The sequence below is a fragment of the Ambystoma mexicanum genome, chromosome 2q (assembly GCF_040938575.1).
Source record: "Ambystoma mexicanum isolate Mex_15411 chromosome 2q, UKY_AmexF1_1, whole genome shotgun sequence".
Lineage (NCBI taxonomy): Eukaryota > Metazoa > Chordata > Amphibia > Caudata > Ambystomatidae > Ambystoma > Ambystoma mexicanum.
In genome coordinates, this window is record NC_090924.1 from 537410163 (window position 1) to 537427753 (window position 17591).

At 40.8% G+C, this 17591-nt stretch overlaps 1 long non-coding RNA gene across 1 annotated transcript; it reads left to right on the plus strand.

The window, feature by feature from the left end:
- The first annotated feature begins 216 nt into the window (after positions 1–216).
- Positions 217–17116, plus strand: LOC138569582 (uncharacterized). Its single transcript, XR_011303267.1, has 4 exons — positions 217–540; positions 1243–1528; positions 9671–15180; positions 16554–17116. It is a non-coding gene; the product is annotated as an uncharacterized lncRNA (long non-coding RNA).
- Positions 17117–17591: the final 475 nt, after the last annotated feature.

Consider the following 17591-nt stretch of genomic DNA (forward strand, 5'->3'; position numbering starts at 1 on the left):
CCCATTTAACGGATGTTTCGAACATGTGCTTTTCCTTTTCTTGTCGATTGAACATTGGCGGTTGAAAGTGTATCCATCATATCCGGAAACTCAACATTTCACTGGGATGAGAGTGAGACACCCCCTGTTGTGTGTTGGTCTAGTTTTCTTGCCAGAGAGCGTCATGACCTCGTCATGATGCCTTTGTAATAAAAGGGGCTCTGCTAGCATGCACACACGGCAGTGCAGCAGAGCCCCAGGAAGTGGCAACTCGTGTCTGTGTTATTTGTGTATTGCCTGTCTGCCACGTGATCGTGGCCTTGTTTGCAGCGCGGCCCAAGTGATTGTGGCGCTGCGCCAGCTGAGAAGAGGGGGTGACCCCCCCCAGACCGTGGAGATCCCACCCGGTGATCCGGGCCGGGGAGGGTGTCCCCTGCCTGTGGAACGCTGGGTGCCCCCGGCGTGCCAGCCCTGTCGGGTGACCCCGACAACACGTGTGGCGCACCCCGGTGACCGGAGGAGGGCTCACCACACACCCCACCCCCCGTATCCCCGTCCAATGTAAGGGCTTTTACGTGCAATGGCATATCGATTTTTATTAATACATGCTGCAATGCTCGGGTTAGTCTGCTTTCTAATCACTTGTGACTTTTGAGTGATAATACAATGGCGGCATAAAGGGAAAAGTAATTCGCCTCGCCCAGGATCACACACTCTTCTCGTCTCCTGGCTCCATATGCCCCATCCCTTCACAGCAAGTTTGAAAAAAATATAGAGCCCGATTCATGGTATATTTACCCGGTTCTGATTTTGCACTGCCGCAACATGATTCATGGAACCGTGCAAATTGTAATTTTGGCGTGCAAAGTCATCGTGTTCTGCAAAAATGACTATGCGCTGACTTTACATGGCAAAAATACATTTTGTTCGGTTCCATGAATCAGGGTTATAATGTTTACTCTGACGCTTTGTGTTTTGGCAGCATTGTTCGAAGGCGTAATGCATTCCACACGCGCATTTAGAATTTGAGGCGTTCTGCAACAATCGCAGTTCTGTTTCTAAATAAAAACACCGCGTAATCTGGACGTAGATAGTCTGGCGCGCTTTCATAATTTCAAATGGCAACCTCCTCGGTCACGGTGACGACGGCACTGCTTGGTAGCGGGAAGTTACACATACAAGTCGCTCTGTTTCCGAGGGGAATGTTTTTCAGAGTGCTTGCCATTGACCCTCTTGCTCCTAACACGTTATCTTTCGTTGCAGTGCAAGTCAGTGTGCAAAGGTGAGCCTACCTGAAGACGGGTTCCTGGGGAACTCTAGACCTTCCATCTGTCGAAGCAGCTGCACATTATTGTGGGAAGTCGAAGATGTTCGGCAGCCAAGGCATGCGTTTTTAAAGTAACCCGGCCACACGATGTACAGCGCAGTTTACGCATGCAAGCGGGCCCAGGCGTATTCCGCGCGGCGGTGTCAGTTGGGAACGAGCCGAGGACGGCAGGGCGGTGTGTGTATGAGCACCGGGCATGCAAATATCACCACAACGTTTAAGGTATATGCTGTTAACGCACCATTGAGACAGGAAGTGTCGTTTTTATGTGTACAGAGCTGTGCAAAATAACGTTAGACTTGTGAAGATATCAATTGTCTTTCGTGAGTAGTCCATTCTTTTTTCATATTTTTAGTTAGCATTCTTAATACGTGCATCTCGCCCCGCAAGCCCCATTTACTCTACATTACTTACAACCTGCTAAGTCTGAAAAGTGGGCGAAGTAAAATGTTTTGGTGGGTGATCCAATTGAAGTTAACAGGGTAAACATGGTTTGAAGGGAGGTAAAGGTTTGCTTTCAAGGTGACTCCACTGAAGTCTCTGAATGGCATTGGGCTTGAGAAGGATGAGTTGCCACTAACAGGAAAGCAAACCAGGACTGGGTGAACTACTCAGGGACGTCATTTCACCAAAATGCCATGGGTAGCGGAAGTGACATCAGGTGACCCTTGACCTCTGATGACATCACAGGAAGTGATGTCATTTGACCCCACCCCGAAGTGGTACACAACCTTTCACCCATTGATAAAACAGGAAGTGGCATCACATAGCATTGTACCCTACGAAAAATATGGTTATGATATTACTATAATGTGATGTTCATTTCATACAAGAATGGATGGCCATATGTATTGTTAAGATCAGTGTGTATAGGCCCATATTACCAAATTACTGTAAATGCAAGCAGACTTCCATGACCAAATGATAATGATGTGTTATTATATAGCACTTACGCTTAAGCGCTTTTTATAGAAAAAATATACACCCAATATCACCCAACTGTGTTGGTACTCATTTATGGACACCAGAAGGATGAAAGGCTGAGTTGAGGCGTTTAAGAACAGACTAAATCAGTGACTCACCCCCTGAAGTGTGCCTGAAATAAACCTTTAATGAGTCTAGCAATTATTGTATAGAATTCCAGAATGACACATTATTTGGTATTCCCATTCTTTCTTATTTAGGGTCAGTGCTGAAAGTGTTAGACTTGTGGCACGCGTGTTCTTATTTTTCTTCTTTTTTTAAAAGGGGCATGAACAAGAAAGCTAGCCACTCTAGAAGTAAAGAGCCACATGGTGCAGGCCACAGCCCGGGAGCTTGCATTACAAAAAAAAAATAAAAATGTAAAAAAGGAAACTTTTTTTGTTTTTGCTTTTTTTTTTAGAGGTCGCAAGGGATACCTCAGAGGACGCATTTGCGCCCTCTGGCGCCCCCTAAATGACGTCCTTGGAACTACTCATGACTGATAGCAGACAGCTTGACTATATCTCGAGACTATAGTTAGAATAAAGACTTTCAAAAAACCTTCACTACACAAAAGTGGGCACTAGAGGCTGAATCAACATGCACAGCACTCAGTCTTTAACTATATGGTTTGTTGTATGTTTTTATATTTGCATTAGCAGAAAGGTCGCAGAAGGGAGAGGTGTTGCCCACACCTCTTGCATTAGCTTGAAAGGGTTGGACCCTGTAATGCTTCCGCTGATAATAACGAAGATTATGTTTTTCGTACACAGCATTTAATTAGCCATTTAAGTAGGTCAGCCGACACGTGTTTCAACCCATCTGGGTCTTTCTCAAGGCTCAATTGATTCTTGGCTGCCCATGGTTGATGGATGACTTGCTTGCTGGTTGGACAATCCTGTTGGCAAAGTGGAGCCAATTCCTTGCCTCCACTTAATAAGTTTCATGAGATTTATAGACAATATTTTTGGTATTTGGAGAGGTTCTCATCAAAGCCTCCTTCAATTTTTTTGAGTACATGAATCAGCTAGCACCAAGAATGAACTTTACGACCCATACTAACAAAAACCGGATCCAGTTTTTGGATATGGAAATCTATATGAAGAATAATCACTTACACACTACCATTTATAACAAACCCATGGACAGAAACAGCACATTGATGGCATCTAGCTTTCACCCATCCACTACAATTCAAAGCATACCCTACAGTCAGTTCTTAAGGGATCGCAGACTGATTTCAGAGCCACCTGAGTTTGAGATTCAATCTAACAAATTAAAAGAGACATTTTCTAAACGTGGTTATACAGCAACCACATTAGAAAGTGCCTTAATGAAGGCTTCAGCAGTCCCGAGAGCCAATACATTGGAGCGGTCACCGAAGGAAGAAGAATCGGAAGGGATGGTATATGTGACAACATACTCTCAACAGAGTTATAAAATCAAGAAAATCATCAGATGAAATTGGCAAATGTTGAAAATGGAACCCTTGTTAGCACATTTGTTTGAGAAAGAACCAACCCTTGCATATAGGAAAAGTAAATCTATAAGAGATTTTGTTGTTCGAGCTGATTATCAAACACCGGTCATCTGCTCTAACATATTCAAGGGTACTTTACCCTGTAATAATTGTCAGCATTGCCATAATGTGATTAAGGGACCTAGCATTAACCATCCTCATACAGGAAAAAAGATCTTGCTTAGACATACTAGTACGTGTGACACAAGCAATGTGGTGTATGGAATTAAATGTCCATGTGGGCTATTTTATGTTGGCCTAACATCAAGAAAAGTCAAACTGAGGTGGACTGAACACAAATCTAACATCCGATTGGGCTCAGTCCACTCACCAGTGGCACAAAACTTCAAAGAATACAAACACTCAGTGGCTCAGGTGAAATTGGTGATTTTGGAGCAATTCAGATGCTCTAATAGAGGGGGTGACATACACAAGTTACTGAGACAAAAAGAGGTTGAGTGGATTGAGCGGTTAGATACACTTGCACCAAAGGGTATGAACAATGAGTTTGATTTCACTTGTTTTATCTGATATGATTTTTTGTTGACTAGTGTGAGTAAAACTGTTTTCTTTGTTTATCTCTGGAAATGCCCTATTTTGGGCTCAAAGTGTATATAGAATTGTGGTAACTGTGACTGTAGTGTTAATTCATTTTTGAGGATATGTTAATGATGAGAATGAAGGAATATGAGTATGTGAAATGAACAAGGGAAATGTCTGTAATTGTCTCTAGTTGCATTGCGAGCGCCCGTGGTACTTGAATTAATTTAGGCAATTAGTAGATTGTAAAAATCTGGTTACTTCAATATTGTATTTGAGTTATTGACAATTCCCTGTTGTGTTAACAGAGGATGAACACCCAGGGAGTATGTCCTAGTCTATTTAAGTGTAGAGCAGAGATGTCTGTGTTTATTTTTAGCATACCAAGTTGCCCCTCTGGAGAAAGGAATGCTGTACAGCGAGCATTACATTCAAAATAGATTAGCATAGGGCTAATTTGGACTGACCTTTCACATTGACTAGGAAGATTTTTTTCTCATGCACATAATATGTAAACTAGTGATCGGTACGTGATTTCCTTACAACTCGTAATTGTCTTTTTGTTTCGGTATATTCCAGGACTGGCTTTTTTGGATCATGCGTCTTACCATGGACAGGTTATCACGTGATGAATTGGTTATAATGTGGGGCGGCACGAAGGGACAGTCACCATGTTTACACAAAGTCACGTGATCGGGTTGATTATGTGACATACGAAAAGATTTAACTTAGCGCATCGCGGGACGGGAGGCTGTGATTGCAGCCAATGCGCCGTTCCCGCGTTGCGTTTAAACATTGTTTTGAATTATAAGTATTTGTGTGTTTATGAAGATAACACACTATTTACGTTTGTGAAGAAACGTACGTTGGGTCATGTGATCGGAATTATGATCACGTGACTCACTCATACTCCATTTAAAACGCACCGTGGGACGGGAGGCTGTGGTTGCAGCCATTTCGCTGTCACCGCGTTGCGTTTGGGATACCATTTGAGCTGTGGGCAAGTAAGTCTAGTAAACTTGATCTTGGTTATGTGATTCAGTGAGTTGGGTATAGAAATAGTGAGTAGTAGTTGGTGGTTGTTAAGTATTAATACTAAGCTTACTCTTTCCTACAGAGTGATTGCAACATCTTGTTAGACTTTTGGAAGACTACTGAGGAGGGTTACATAACTAGCCTGCCATCAACGATCAATCAGTGGCCAGAACACAGAAGTGACACGTTAGTCAGAGTTGGCTATATAGACCCTGGATATTTCCAAGGTCAGTAAAATTTACATATTGGATGGCTTAAAATTCATTCATGGGATATTGGCGTTCGCTGTGCCATAGAGACAAAATTAGTACAAATCTCTGTTTTTTTGTGAAATTTATTTTAGGATACAAGGAACTAGTATAAACATCACATCAACACCTGAAGAAGGGGTGAAGATAACCCTGAAACACGTAGTGGACAAACCTCATGTGATTGTGTGGGGAAATAAAACCCCTTTTGTGAAATTTATCTTTGAAAGTACAAACTTAGCAAATTTTGCAGAATTTTTTCCTGAAATTTCCTAAAGGACATTGCTTTCTGTTAAGACATTTCTGCTCGTTTATTTGATGAAATATTTTTGTGCTTAATGAAATCTTTAAATTTAGATTGTTAAAAACATTGTAGGAGTGATGGATACAATTACCTACTAAAGATATTTATGGAGTATGTGTGTTTTTTATGTTCCTTGAAACTTTGATTTAAATTAGGTAATATTCTCTGAACAGATTTGAATACTTTGAAGAGATTTTTTCTCAATTAGAGTGACCAGGTACATGCCCCATAGGCTTTGTGTGGCATAAATTGTATTGAGCCAATTCCTTGGCTCAGTTGAGTATTTTACAGTGAGTCACAGGTATCTGTGGCTTGGCAATCCTATAGAAGTTGGCCCCGGTGGGCTGCTGTGCCTTTCGGGTTGCTGTTCTCCTTGGCTGGTCTCTGGCTGGTGGCTATCCAGAGACCAGCCGAGGAAAACAGCTGAGCCAAGGAACCGGCTCCACTTTGGAAATAGGATTGTGCAATCAGCAAGCCAGTCAAGAATCAATTTAGCCTTGAGAAAGACCATGATGGGTCGAAACATGTGTCGGCTGAACTACTTAAATCACTAATGAAATCCTGTATATGATAAACTAGAAAAACATCATCTTTCCTATTATCAGCACAAGCATTACGGGGTCCAACCTTTTCATGCTTCAAAAAACCTTATCTGTGTCAATTTTAAAATAAAATAGAAAAGTTACAGAAATGATGACTAAACACTTTTACCAGGAAAGCCCAGCTAACCACTCATTTATAACAAAAAATTGTCCTCCCAACATACCTGCCATGGTCCTTGAAAAAATGTGGGCAATCAACTGTTATATTAACCCCCTTATTAAATAAATGTAAAACATGGATCACAAAGTCAATTGTTTTAGCGTTTTTATTAGGAGATACGAAGGAGGGGAATGAAGGAGGTACATTGGCAGATCACCCTTGTTGCGATCTTTGTCATGTGTTGTCCTTATACGCCCAGATATTCCCACCCACAATATGCTCAGGTACTTGCACCATATGCTGGTTCCTCCCATCAAATGCTGACGGGCTCCAATCATTTGATGGATATCACTATTACATGCTGAAGTTCTCACACCCTTCTCATAAATCAATGTACCCACCATTTGCAAAACTTTGCCATCATAGGAAGAGATACTCACCGAATGCTACATATTGCAATCAGAAGCTCAAATACTCATACCAATTTCCAGGTATTGCCAAAATATTCCCACCCACTGATCAGAAACCAAAGATCGGCCTCGAGAGATCCCTCTGTTGATGTTAGACCCCTGTGGGATCCTCCCACTCAATGTCAGCAGCATCACGTGACACTTACTGATAGTACTTCCACCGAAAAGAACGGCATGCTAAGCCACTGCCATTTATGACAGAACCGCCACTTATGGACAATTTCTCTTGTCAGCCTTTGTTGTCTTATTCAAGCGCTCTGGGGTTGCCAAGCCATAAATCCCTGAATATACGAATATGTTCAGATGCTCACAGGTCCTTGCATCATTTGCCCTGATGCATATATCTTTTAGCAGGTGTTTCCATCACATGCCCAAGTATTCACACCACTTGCCAGGTATTACCATCATATGCCTCTATAATTTGCTATGCATTGCTAGAATTTGACCAGAGACTCGCATTCTGGTTATCGTTCTTATTTGTGAACCAACAAAGTGTCCATACTTCATGGACACTCCCGTCCCCTGCACACCTATATTTACCGAACCAATTTCAGTCAACGCTTTAGTACATTGTCATTGGGCCTCATTACAAGTCAGTCGGTCTGGAAACAACGATGGCGTTAAATCCGCCGCCACCGTTTGGAATTCTGTAAATCCTATGGGACTCTATGGGGATTTACAGAATTCCGCCTCTGGAATTACCGGGTCCATTGGGTTGTAATGCCCCGGTGATTCTGGCAATCACGGAGGCGGACTGGTATTATGGGTCCAGTGGCAGCCTGCCAGTTTTTCCGGCACGGTTACCGCCAGACTCGTAATGAGGCCCCTTGTCTCCAAAATTATTTATGACTTATACTTCTTCTAAGACGAAAAAGTGTCAAGAGTCTTTTTAGTGTTTACTCAAAATATTTAACTGACTCTGTCGGTGTCAAAAACCATATGTATTCTTATGGAATCTATATTCAACCGAATAACAGTCACTTTTTTACAACATCTTTCTAAGAAAACATTTGTTATTTTGGCATAAACATTTTTTTACAAATAATAAAGCTCTTTGTTACAAATAATCAAGCTCAACGCGTTTCGAGAATAAATTCTCTTCATCATGACTGTTATTCGGTTGAATATATTCCATAAGAATACATATGGTTTTTGACACTGACGGATAGAGTTAGTTAAATATTTTGAGTAAACAATTTTGTATAAACACTAAAAAGACTCTTGACACTTTTTTGTCTTAGAAGTATAAGTCATACATTTTTTTTGAAGACAGTGGGGCTCATTACGAGTTTGGAGGTAGCCATGCACTTAATAAGGGCATGGCTGCCTCCAAACTCGGGTCCGGCTCAGGGTACCGCAAAAGGGGATTTACCGGGCCATTCCTACCTTGGAGGGCCCGGTAAATCATTTTCCAAGATATTCAAGGTATTGCCATCATTTGCCCAATTGCGCACACCACATGCCAGATTTTGTTGCTCACACCCTATGTGTTGGCATCAAATGCCCATCTAATCAAACCCATTTACCAGGGATTGTCATTGTAAGTCTGTTACTAACAACAACAGTGTGGTATTGCCATGATTTGCTCACTGTGTCACTAACCATTGTCCAGGTATTGACATCATATAGCCGACTTACTCAAACTGTATGCAAAGTTATGCCATTAAATGCCCCACCTCCTCCCACACACACATACGCCAATTGGCAAGTATTGCCATTATGTGCCCTGTACTTACATAATGTGGCAGGTATTACTATATTTTGTCTTCTTACTTGTATCATTTGCATGCTATTATTATTTTTACTTAAACACATCTCTCTTATTGTATTACACCATTTTCTGTTCAATGCATCCTAAGCAGATTAAGGTACAGTAGTGAGCTGGCTTAGTGCAAAAAAAACCCAATAAAAAACAATAATTTGCATAATCGCACTGCGTGCAAGATTTTTCCATCGTTTGCTCAGGCTGGTCAGAGGGAAGAGCATCAAACCTACTCTCTCCACACAGCCCCAGTCAAGCTTTGGGAAAATTAGCAGGAGCTGACAGCGAGGGAATAGGAATGCTGCACTCCTTTCCTGTGCCAAGGTACTCAGAGTACTGGCGTAGGAGACTTGCAGCATCCTTTCTCTCTCTCTCATGCAAAGACCTAGCACACCAGCCCTTTTTCTTTACATTAGGGCAATGGTCTGCTGGCTGGGTCTGCAAAGAAGAGCAAAAAGAGGAGACGGAGAGTGTGGGGCTGCTTGGGCCCTGTCATTTTTGTTGAGTGATGCGTGGCAGCATGGTGGTTAACATACTGCGTTCTCCCTCAATAGTCTTCTCCTCTCCCACAGAGGGGGTCTCCTCCAATGGGATGATCCAGCTGGGTACCACCCCGAGGGGGTCTATCCGGTAGCAGACTCACCTACCTGGCCCCATGGCAAGGGCCCTGCTCACGGGGAGAAGTGACAGCTCTAAGGGACTGTCACAAGTTAACTGTATAGGACATGAATGAGACTCTGAGCCAATACGTAGATTGTTGGGATTACAACCAGATTCCAATTCTTTTATTAAAATAACTGTTTTTTATTCTTTCTTTCTAGGTATTTTGGAAAAGGATACGTGTTCTCTTGAGGAGTTTCCAGCTTCAGCAGGAAGGCGTTGCCAAGGTAAGTTCAGGTAAGAGTCATTATGTATATTTCTTTAATGTCTCTCCTTTCTTGACTCTTATGTATGTCTCTCTTTTCTTGTGAGCTTCTTACTTCTTGTCTTTGGTTTATTTAATAATTAGTCTCTGAAATGTCTTTCTCCCTTTCTTTGTCTTTCTTTTTCCCGCTCTTGCTCTGGTGTCTTATGTGTGCACGTAGCTTCTAGTTATTGGGTACTGGCGCAACTTTTGTCTGTCTCTTTATTTAAGTTCTTTGTCGTTTGACACATCCCTCTTCTTTATGGTAAAGGTGCACTGGAGGACGGAGTTCTCTTATATTTCATTTGTTAAACCTGTTCTCTCCTTCTCTTTCAGTGACTAACTCCTCTTCAGTGATAGAAACAGTACATGCTCCGGTCACCATTTAAATGATTAAACTCAGGCTCTTTCAGGCTATGTTACAACGCATGGACGCTTATCCTCTAATCTTGTACGAGCATAACTTTTCCTTTCCCTGTGACAGCTTCTGAATGATGGTAGCGCAACGGCGCTTAACTCATAACTTTATATAAACCTTAAAATTTGCGTTCGTCGTATAAATCTCTTTAAGCAAAAGCGCGACGGCGCCAACTTCGTTAATGTCTTTCAGCGACAACGGTCACTTGGGCTCTTTACCCAACCCTCATACGAGCAAGCCGGTATAGACTGCCTCTCTCTCACTCCCCTCTGACTGCGTGATGTTTGCCACAGTAGGATATAAAGGCCGTCTTCAGATACAGTCTTCCTATCGGCCTCTGCCGAAAACGTTCGCCTCGCACACTTCACCTCCCCGTTATCTTACGGCTTTGGCTGCCAGGAAACCAGCGCTCACAGGACTCAATCGCGAACGTCCCCGCTTCGGCCAGCTTCTCACATCTGAATCGTCTTTTTCCAAAAATATCAGCACACGGTGAGCAGCTTCTCGCTCAGCTGGTCATTTTCCGTTCCCTTTTCTTCAGTACCCCCAGCTCAAACCGTTGTTCTCTGTCTCACACTCCTCGAGGACCGTTACCTAGGTAACCAAACAGAGGCAATCACTAGAGGAAAGTCCATACATGCAGGACTTCCTGTATTTACATTCTGTATCTTTTCCCCACTATTATGTCTTCAAACCTTGTTAACCAGGTGCCTAATATGACACATTGTCACAGGGACTCATCACAAAGTGTCCATGCAAACAACATATGAATGCCATTGTTCATGCAGCCATGGACCTTTTCCGCTCACTTCAGCATAATCTACTCCCCACTCCCTTATCAAAGGAACGTCTCACCTTGTCCATGCACTCACAATGTTTCTAGGTGTGGCCAAGTTCTTGTACATTATTTTACGTCATCAAACCTGCATCCACCTTAAACTTTATAAATATCCATATTTGGGTAAGGCCATAATGCATATCACACCCCTAAAGAAAATCTACCAACATTTCTTCCCTGCAACAACTTCACATAGACACCCACTTTTCAAAGTGCATTTAAACAACTTAAAATCCTTGAAAGAAAACATCTCTGCTTTCTACCATGGATAATAGTCTTTGTTGCTGAATTGTCACGTAGTTTTTTTTTTAACCAAAGGTAATTAAACTCCTGTGTATTCCAGCTTAATTGTTATCTACGAAATGGATTGATATTACTTGTTGTATGTCTATTTCATTACCTATTGTCTCTTCAAATATCAATTGTTTTTTAATTACCCACTTTTTAATATATTTTAGATCTTTTTACTGCATTTCATTATAAGTTCTTTAGTAAATATCTAATGTATTGTCAAAGCTCTCAACGTTTTGTGGCACTAGGGCTGGTGAAAACACCCGATTTGTTTTTTTGCGGGTAGTAGCCCATTGACTAATATGGGCGGTTAGGGAGCTTGGCGAGTGAGACCTGCTTACAGAGCGGTTGACACTCGCAAAAAGCATGTGAGTTGAAAGGTATTTATTCTTTTATAAATCATTAGCACTCTTTGATAATACATTTTTGTTATTTAATTTTAGAGCTTCTTGTGCAGCAAACAATGCCTTACTGTATTGTTCCGGGTTGTCTGAATTTCAGCTATGCTAAGACCCCCAGTACAGTGATGCATATTTTCCTTAAGTACATGTCTTTTATACGAGTATGGTTGCTGAACTGTGGCTTCCCAGATTCTGAGCTTAACAGCCAAGCCAATGAGGTCTTTGAGAATTTAAGGGGTGTAATTGTTTCCGATTGTGCAGCAGTTTTGTAAAAAGGGTCGCCCCAGACGCACAGTAAGTTACTTCCCAATGCTGCTTCAACCATGTTTCATCACACACAGAGTCAGGTAAGTAGTAACTAAAAATAATTATTGTATATATGCTTTACTCCCACTATCCTTAAAATGTGTCCCCATTTCTACTGGGATGATTGCTTGTTAAAGTTCTTTTAAAAAGTTTATGTAATATAGCTTGTATGATTGGCAATTTTATGGAAAAACACATGTAAACATTTTAAATGTATGTATCCTTACAGTCTTCAATTTCTTTATAAAATAAAACATTCTTAGCAAGGTCACCATACAGGTAGCAAGTAATTACAATATGTATTGTTTTCTTAGTTATTAATTAAGTTTATTAATTTAAATATTTTAATTACAGACACAGCAGATGGAAGTGCAGTCATTTACTCATTCTCTTTGGAACAAACGACAGACACTTATATTAATTGCCCGTGGAGCCCTTATGACATGTGTAGAGATTACAATATATTCATCCATGTTTTAGATCGACTGTATGTTTTCTAGGTATTGCCCAATTTGTTCGACTTTAATTGAAACGGATGGTAGATTTGGCTGAATTCGGCCAGTACCATATGTTCAATTAAATTCAAACAAATTGGATAATCAATACTGAACATGGGGAGCGGGGGCTGCAGGGGGATCCCCCGCTACCCATGTTTGGTAGTGATTGACTTGGGGGGTGGGAGGGGTATCCCCCGCTTCCTGAGGACTGGAGGCAAGGGACAGGTACAAAAAAAGAGAAAAGCGGACCCTGCAGCGTCGGATCCGACCTGCGTAAGAGGAACAGAACTGACGCTGCCGGTTCAGAAGGAAGCGAAGAAGCAAAAAGTAAGTGGGGGGATGTATTGGGTGGGGTGGGGGTTCAAGGTTTTGCCAGATTTGGCCATAGCAAAATTGTATTAGCGGCGAAATTGACCCTGGTCAATTCTGCCGTGAACAAATCTGCCACGGTCAAATCACGCATATCCGTTTTCTATAGGGCATGTTCATGGATACAGTAATTTTCAAGCAGAGCAAGCTTCACCGTCAACCTATATTCCGGAATCAACAGAAACCTCACTTGCCTTTCAAGTACTCCTATAATTCTTAATTTGTCTACATGTAGACTGTAGCTCTAAAGTGCCACATGCTATATTTGAATCAATAACCTTGACTTGTGATATTGAAATGTTTTTCAAACAGTATTGATGTCTTCATGCTTCGCATTTTCACTTATCTTGTCATCATTAGATACAATGCTTTTTCTCTTGCCTTCTTTAGATACAATGCTATCTTTCTTTGTATACATTATTTGATATAAATGTCATGTCTAGGTGGATACTGCAACATCATCAGCATACTCTTCTTCATTTGGAACTGCTCAGGCACAGGAGGTATGCCATACAACATTTAATACTTTCATAAAAATTATGTGTGGCAAATATGACCTGCCAATAAATATTTTCTTTACTTACTAATTTGGAAATGTGATTTAATGCAGGAGATTGTTGTCCTGACTTTGACGTCTATTCCCTATTACACCAGTGATGTGCAACTGGTATACATTTGATCATTCTTTTATTTAATGCCTTTTACATTCCTTTAATAAGTACATTTGTTTTAGTAAAAAGGATCAAAGACAATACAATGCTGTTTATTATTCCTTAATTGGGTTCTTTATGTATTATCATTCCTTTATTGGATTATTTTTATCACTTGCAGTGATAAAGGATGATGCTGAAAAGGTCCGTGCTATGTATGCATGTTATCATACATGGCTAACGTTTGGATTGCTAATTATTTTTTAATCATGGTCCATCATTACTATATGTAGAAGAATAACTAATGCATATGATACCATATGTGCAATCACCAATGAAAGGCAGTAGAACAGGAACGTAATTTGGGGCTCGCCATGGGTCGCATTTGCGACCCCCGAGGTCTCACTTGCTACCACTGTGGTCTCCCTTGCTACCCCTAGGAAAAAAAAGATCTTTTATTTTTAACTTTATTTGTAAAACATCTTTTTAATGAAAGCTCCGGGGCTGTGGCTCTTTATTTTTGGAGTGGCTGACTTTCTTGATCAGGCCTCTTAAAAAAAAAAAGGGGGGTTCCACAGGTGTATCACTTTGAGCAGTGACGCTAAATAAGAAAGAATAGGAATAACACATCATTTGTGTTTCTGGAATTCTGTCCAATAATTGCTAGACTCAAAGGTTTATTTACAGGCACACTTCAGGTGGTGAGTCGCTGATTTAACCTGTTCTTAAACACCTCAACACAGCCTTTAACCCTTCTGAGGTCGATAAATGAGTACCAACAAGAGTTGGGTGATATTGTATGTATATTTGATATATAAAGCGCTGAAGCGTAAGTGCTAAATAATAACATATTATTTGGCCTTGGACGTCTGCTTGCATTCACAGTAATTTGGTAATATAGTCCTATGCACACTGATATTAACGATACATATGGTGACCCATTCTTGTATGAAATGTATATAACATTATACTGATATCACAACCATATTTTTTGTAGTGTACTTAGGGACAATATGTGATGTCCCTTCCTGTTTTGTCAAGGGATAAAAGGTTGTGTTCCATCACTTCCCGTGATGTCACTTCGAGGTGGGGTGAGTCAAATGCCATCACTTCCCGTGATGTCACTTCGAGGTGGGGTGAGTCAAATGCCATCACTTCCTGTGATGTCATCAGAGGTCAAAGGCCATGTGATGTTACTTCCGCTACCCCAGGCATTTTGGTGAAATGACCTCCCCGCAACAGAAACACAGTATTCATACTATGAACACATTTTCGTATGCTTATGTCATTTGCTATTAAGTACAAGGAGTCTACTACTGATTTGGTGGAGATGGATGAAACACAAGGACCACAGGTACAGAAAAATATGTGACATTCATGATTTGTTATGCATTTTAGTGTCATGTACTTACTGTGTAAATTCAGCATTAAAATCAAATTGTAAAGTTTTTCTTTTCAATGTACTTGCATGCTGTTTCTTAGTAATGCTGATTTTACTTTTTTCAATACTCAATTCATGAAGCGCATGCAAACAGTTACATGTTTCAAATGTTGATGATATATTTTGTTGCCATCGGTTTTTATCTTGGAGCCTCAGGAGGATACAACAGTTCAAACCATCAGCTCTATTCCTTATGACTCTGGCGATGGACAACAGGTATTTCTTTCATATTATTTTACAAAATGTTAATATCTATAGTAACAGAATTGAAAGGTGAATCAATAAGTATGGTTTCTTCTTAAATCTTTATAACATTTTGCATACTTAATTGTTATTTCTTGTGCTGTGTCAAGATGCTGTAAAGTGAAATCATGTTTACTTATTAAGTAATAGCACACAGGGTAAACAGTTACACAGCAAATATTTTGGTGTGGGCGTCCATAGTTTCGATATAGAGACCTATAACATAACTTTTATGTATTATGTACTATGCAGATTACTTTGCAATTAAATATATTTAACCTGAAATGCAGGTGATACTGACTATCAATAATTTCCAATACATTTCTTTTGTGATTTGTGATGTACAAGGATTTAACCACTGAGGCAGTTAACCATAAAGAAAAAGATGGAGAACAAATACACAAATTCGAATTATATTTGTTTATATTATGTTTACATTTCAAAGGGCAACATCAGGAGTTGGGCAGTATCCCGGCGCTAACAGCGCCGGAATAACGCCCAATGCTAATAGTGTTACCGCAACTAGGTCCAGCACAATTTGTGCCAGATCCTGAGTTGTAGTGACGCTGTTAGTCCTCATTTATCTTTAGCCCATAGGACTCTACAGGGCTTTCATCGCTATTACCGCCGGCGGTAATAGCACCGAAAACGGGCCAAAAGTCGGCACATTCACCTCCAGCTGAAAGCTGGAGGTGATGCGTTGAGTTAGGGTCAAACTTGGGATTCAGCGGATCGTTAAATGCAGTGGTAATAGCGTTACTGCCGCATTTTCCTGCTCCGCCCATCTCCCGATGAGGCCCATATGTGTTTTATATATAATTGCATAACTATATGTGTATGCCATTTCTTTTGCTGTAGGTTCTTTCTTTTTGTGTGTGTGTATCTCCCTTTATTTTACACCCAACAAGATAACAATGGCAAATTTTCATTGTGGTACAAACAACATTGTTCAAGGACAGCAGTCATAACGATATAAAAATGATGTACATAGAAATATCCTGTATTTTATAGGTCAAATTATTAGTCGTTTTATACATAAATATTGATGGTATACATTTAAATAAAAATTATAGATCAGTATTAAAAATCATGTTTAGATTTTCAAATAATTAACAATTAATTTGCCTCGAACATTACAAATGGGGATGACACTGGCAAATTGAATTTGGCTGATCCAAAACACTTTAGAAGCTTTATAAATACCAGGGTAAATACTATTCATTTTTGAAAATTTTGACCGAAGTATTTTTGGGATATTTGTTATAGAGGATAAAATGGAAAGGTTTCTATTGGTATGTTTTGCAAATTCGATGGAATTATTAATTGCTTATTTTTTTTTATCAAAGGGAGACCTAGGAAGAAGAAGAATAGGAAGACTCAGGCCACAACATTTACAAGGGATGCTGCTCGTCAAACTGATGTTACTTGGGAGGGACTTTTGTGGGAGCTGTCAAATACTCGTCCAAACGTACAGACTCAGGATGCACACGTGCAGTGGCTGGAGTTTGAACTGAATATCACCAGCAAGCCAAGGAAACTAATGATAGATCTTCGTTACAGCACAGGACGGCCACATGAATTGACAGACCCCACAGAAAAGGCCTCATCATTAATTGCTGATCCATTCACTCAATCTACACCTTCAAAAGGATTGGTCCAATATAAAGATCTAGCGTTCCCTGTTTCCCCAATAAAGTCACAAAGTCAGGAAATATCACTGGTTGAATTAACAGAGCCATCTTCTGAATTGATAGATGACAAGATGAAAGACCGCGACTACAACCTGGCTACTGAGGAGGAATTAACCACCACCCCCATAGAATCTGAATGAACCACATTGCTAAACAAGTGGCTATAAAGGGAGCCTAAATATATTGTGTTAAAAATGAATAAATGGAACTCTGAAATATATGGGAGTGCTTTGGTTCATTTTAGTTTAGTTTATTATTTGTATAGCGCCGCCTGGCCCTGGGCATCCAGGCGCTTGAATTGATTACAACATAACAATATAATACAGCATGGTCTGTAGGTGGACACCACAAAAAGTTAGTTGGAACGAGACCACCAGGGGGCGCAGACAGAATGTTTCCCTAAGCCTTTGTTTCCCTCTCCAGACTCGAGAAAATGGCAAGAAACTTTGTCTTAAGGAAACTTTAAACTATTCTGATCACCCAATGTTGTTCCTGTGATACTGGGGCTTTCGCAGACAAAATAAAGGGGCGAAACCGCAGCCCAGCACAGAGTGAACGGAACCCTCCAAGGACATCGCCGATCTGCGAAGCGGCCGCCCCAATATGGCGGATGTGTGCCTCGGTCCATTGTGACCACGTGACAAGTCCCAAGCATTCTCCTCGGACCCAACAGAGGGGGTGAGCGGCATCAGG